Raw genomic sequence first — 5,509 nt, 5'->3', positions numbered from 1 at the left:
GTACAGGTGTGAATGCACCCGTTTAGGATGCATTGAGATCCAGGCCGCTCAGACTCCATTTGGAGCCACTCTCGGCCGTATACGACCACATTGTTTTAGGGGTGTGTACGCAAACGTTTTCATGGTTTCATGGTTGAAGGACCACCTACTCAACTGACGGCTTTTGTCTAAGCCGAAGTTCGTACTCGTTCTGAGCAGAAGTTCGTACTCATTTAAGTCGAAGTTTGTACTCGTTCTAAGCCGAAGTTTGTACTCGTTCTAAGCCGAAGTTCGTACTCGTTCTGAGCAGAAGTTCGTACTCATTCTGAGCAGAAGTTCGTACTCGTTCCAAGTCGAAGTTTGTACTCATTCTAAGCTGAAGTTTGTACTCGTTCTAAGCCGAAGTTCGTATTCGTTTGCTCTCCAACCAACGGCATCACATTACAGTAAATCTAAATCAGTGAATCAGGAAAACTGTCTTCGTCCGTGACGTCGGTGTTGTCGTTGTTGTTTTTTAAGCACACAGTGTTATGTTATGTTATATCGGTTTATCTTCTTCTTCTTTGGTTTTCGGCAGTCCAGGCGCGAGTCAGTGCATCGCTGCCTCCACGCGGTTAAAAACGACAACACACACAAGGCAAACGTGAAACGATGCACGTGTAGAGCAATGGAGTGAGATCCGGTCAGAAGCGGTGACGGGAGACGCGTCCCGGCGCCAGGTGGGAGCAGACGACCTCAGAGCGGTTTGTGATCGGATCCCCCGAGACTCAGGTTGGAGCCAGGGGTGAACCGGGCCCCCATGGGTTTGAGCCTGGACTCTGCTGAGAACTAGAACCCTATTTCCCCGTCTAATGGTTTGATCCGTGTCTTGTAGGAAGGTCCTCAAGGGTTAGCCTCGCCGTCGGACCCGAGCAGGTCCGGGATACACACAAGAACACACACGCGCACACGCACACACGCACGCACGCGCGCGCAGATACAGTGTTCCACCCTGTTGGCCCCTGGGCTGATACCACACACGCTCAACTTTGTCATGGTTGAGCTTCAGCTAGTCATTACAGGCCAAGGATAACTTCAATTACCACCGGGCTGCTCAACAGTGAAAGGGTGGGGGGGTGGGGTGGAGGGCTTGGTTGATGGTTGGGTGGTGTTGATGGCTGGGCAGTTAGAAGGGGTGGTGGTGTAGAGGGGCGGTGGATGGTGTGGATGTCCTGGTGGTGTAATGGGGTGGGTGGTGTGCAGGACTGGGTGGTGTAGTGGGGTGCTGGGTGGTGAACTGGGGTAGGGCGTGTTCTGCGGGGCTAGGTGGTGTGGCTCTGTACTGGGTGGTGTGGATGGCTGGGTGGTGTACTGGGGTAGGGGGGGTGTGGATGGCTGTATGGTGTGGATGGCTGGGTGGTGTAGTGGGGTGGTGGGTGGTGTACTGGGGTAGGGGGGGTGTGGATGGCTGTATGGTGTGGATGGCTGGTTGGTGTAGAGGGGGGGGGGGGGGCAGGGGACCTACATTGATTGAGGAGGGCAACAATTGATTTTGCCCATTACGACCATGAGAATGTTTCCATCCGGCGTAGATCTGCCTGCGGCCTGCTGCGGGCGGAGATAAGCGCTCTTTGCATTGTGGCTGTTTAATCTGTGTGACGGCCGGGCTGTCTGCGCCCAAATTGATGTCGCATTTCATTCGCCCGTTTGTGAGGCTGAGGGGGACTCCTCCCCCTCCGAGCCTCCCCCTGTGTGTGTGTGTGTGTGTGTGTGTGTGTGTGTGTGTGTGTGTGTGTGTGTGTGTGCGTGCGTGCGTGCGTGTGTGTGTTTGGAGTTGTGTGTGTGTGTGTGTTTGTGTGTGTGTGTGCGTGTGAGCGTGCATCTGTGGGTGTGGGTGTGTGTGTTTGTGTGTGTGCGTGTGAGCGTGCATCTGTGGGTGGGTGGCTGTGTGTGTGTGTTTGTGTGCATGTCAGTGTGTGTGGATGTTTGTATGTCTTTCTGTGAGTGTGTGTGTAAGTCAGTTTGTGTGTGTGTGTGTGTTTGTGTGTGTCTCAGTGTGGGTGTGTGTGTGTGTGTGTGTGTGTGTGTGTGTGTGTGTGTGTGTGTGTGTGTGTGTGTGTATGTTTGTGTGTGTGTGTGAGTGTGCATGTGTGTCAGTGTACTTCTCCAGTCCCAGTGAGTTCTTTGTGCCTGAGGTTCTACATCATTACAGATGTTGTCTTCCAGGGGTCTGGCTGGCGTGTAAACACAGTTTGTTTGTTGCTGGATGTTGTGGTTCCTTCAGTGAGGGACAGGGTTGAGAGCAGCCATAGGAAATGCTCCAGCGATTAAGATGTGGAATATGCTGGAACATGCCGCTTGAGGAGAAATTAGTGACAACAAGTGAAAAATGACTCTTGATTAATTGCTGACTGAATTGTAATATTAGAGAAATGGTGATTGTTTGTCTGAGTTAGGGACATTATCTAATGAGGTAATTAGCCGCTGATTGGTCGATATTTACAAATCCCGAGAACATATTTGATGACACATTTGAAAATGATTTGTGATTGTCTAGATAAAAAAAAATGTAAGCCAGTTATTCAAAATGCATAAATGTATGTAGCCTATGACTATTGAAATGAAAAGGAGGCTGGATCCTTTCATTGAAACACAGTCTGTTATTAAATTACAATACTCCTATTTAATTTGTTACATTGAATAATAACAGACTAAGAACATACTCCTAGTTGGAAAGAAGAGTTCAAGAGAGTGGATGAAAATATGTTAAAACATATTATTCAATAACAAAATAAAAATATATATTAAAAAGGTCTTTAACAGAACCTTGAACCTTGAACTCCACAACCAATAGGTATGCTTTTAGACCAATGGGAAAATAAAACGACTGAAGGCATTTCCAAAGTTAAAAGTTGAAGTTGCACCAACACCATCAACACAACAAGGTCAGTGTTTCTGCTCCAGCAGAGAGAACCTTCCATCATGACTGTGGTGACATTATGATGGCTGGAAGCGTGCTAATCCTTGGTGTTTGGGCAAGGGCCCGCCCCACAATGCGTGTGTGTGTATGTGCGTTCTGTATGTGTGTCTATGTGTGTGTTTCTTGGTGGCGGGGGGGTTCTAAGATGGCCCTGTCGTCGCCTCGCTGTCCCTCTCCACATAACTGATTACCGATGCCCTGATTGTGTGTGTCCGTGGTATTTAGTCAGGTAAGCATCAGTGGGTAACTATATCACGCCAATATTTCTTGCATTATAAAAACTACGCTCAGTAACGTCATGTTCCTAAGTCCTTTGGCATGCTTTATTAGGCAGCCCCGGAGGTGAACATTATCTATCAGTCTGCTCTGCCTTAGCTGCTAACTAGCGCGACGTAGCATCCATACGACGCAACATATGAGGAGACGAATCCTTGATGCTGATTAATGGGGGTTCACCGCACACGCACTCTGTCAGGGAGATTGCGTAGCGCTGGTAATGTATTGGAGTCATTAAATTACGCATCATTCTTCTTTGGCATGAAATATGTTGACCCCAACCTGATTATATACCATAATTAAAAACACTTACCAGTCCCTGAGCACAGAGAGGGAGAGGGGAGGAGGGAGAAAGAGAGAGAGAGAGAGAGAGAGAGAGATTTATTTCGCTTATTTTATTGCATATAAATTCAACAATTTACTAGTAAGAAACACTTAACCTCACAAAATCCATAAACAAGATATAATGAACTAGTACAATTGAAAAATATCACAATGTTTTCTTTAATTGACATTTTATCAGATCGTATCTCTGTTATGAACTGATGAAGACAAGAGACTAATTTAAGTATGTTTTCGGCGTTACAACTGACACCAGTTCTCATGTAATCAACCAAACGAAGATAACTGCAACCCCCTAAAAAAAAAACGACAAGTGTGAGATTACCAAAAATGGCCTGCGGTCAGAGGCATCCACCGCAACGCCGCGCTCTGCCTCTCTGACCGGGGAGCCGGGGCAACAGCCCATAATAAGGCAAGATTGCTTGGACAGAAAATCAATAGAAGCACCAAACACGAATCAGGGGGCATTGATAGAAGCGGGCTCCTTATCGGAGCGCAGGTCGGCTAACCCTAACAGGACACACACGGCTGGAGAGACCCGCTATCCTGACATCAGCCCCAGACCGGGTTCAGCCAGCAGAAACCACCCTCACCCCCCCCTTGGTGTGGCCCCCGTCCCAAGGCCCCCGGTCTCCCTCTCGCCGCCGGCCGCGGCGCCATCCATCTTCCTCCATGACCATCCCTTGCCCTCACGCTATCTTCCTCTCTCCTCTCCTCCCCGCCTGACGGGAGGAGCGGAGGCTCCGTGGGCCGCAAGGGGGGGGGGGGGGGGGGGGGGGGGGGGGGGGGGGGGGGGGGGGTGGGGGGGGGGGGGAGGTTCCACGCAGACCTGCGGGAGGGCTTCGTTGCGCCGGATGTCGTGGGAGCCCTTCGGGTTCTGAGGAGAGGAAGGCAACTGAGGAAGGCTGTCAGGGAGAGCGGTCAGGGAGCAACGCAGCCCGGCGGAGATGAGGGGACTGGGGGACGGTCTCCCGCCGTCGTACGGTGGGGACAGTCCCCACGCACGCACACATATAAGTGCTTGCATATGTGTGTAAAAGGACACGCATATGCACACACACACACACACACGCATACACAGACGCATACAAACACAGACAGACACGCACGCGCGCGCCCTCACACGCGCTCTCACACACACGCCTACAAATATGCATACGCACAAGCACACACAGACATGCTCATACACACACACACACAGATAGACACACACACACACCCAACTGGCAAGACACTCCTCACCTTTTTTCCTTTTTTTTTTTTTTTTTTTACTCAGGGGAAGAAATTACTGCTCACACTCTCCGGCAGCAGCACTCCTGACAAGCACGCTGATGCCGGCTTTAACGCGGGCCATCCACGTCCAGCTGTGCATCTCTTTATCACAATGTGCCTTAAGAAGCTCATCCTAGCGCCTTGTTCAGCTCTCTGGCCACCCTCTCCCAGGGAGTGGTGCTCCACACGGCTTATCAGATGGAGGCCGCCGAGCCGTGGCGCTGTGCCACGCAGACGGGGAGAGATCCCCTCTCTCCCCCCTTCCTCTCTGACTCTCTATCTCTCTTTCTCTGTCTCTGTTTCTCTCTATCTCTCTCTCTCTCTCTCTGTCTCTCTCTTTCTCTCCCTCTCCCCCTCTCTCTCTCTCCCTCCCCCTCTCTCTCTCGCTCCCTCCCCCTCTCTTTCTCTGCCTCTCGCTCTCTCTCTCCACCTCTTCATCTCTCTCTCTCTCTCCCTCTCTCTAGCCTCCCTCTCTCCATCTCTCTCTCTCTCTCTCTCTCTCTCTCTCTCTCTACCCCGCTCTCTCTCCCCCTCTCCATCTCTCCATCTCTCTCTCTCTCTCCCTCTCTCTCCACTGCCAGATCTCTCGCAGCCACCCTGGGCATGAGAGGGTGATAAAAAGAGGCAGGTTAAATAAAGTGTGAAATGCCTCAAATCAGGGCCGTTACACGGCTGAGTGCC

Source organism: Pollachius pollachius (genome assembly GCF_949987615.1).
Source record: "Pollachius pollachius genome assembly, chromosome: 3".
NCBI lineage: Eukaryota > Metazoa > Chordata > Actinopteri > Gadiformes > Gadidae > Pollachius > Pollachius pollachius.
Note: the sequence above shows the minus strand (reverse complement) of the source record.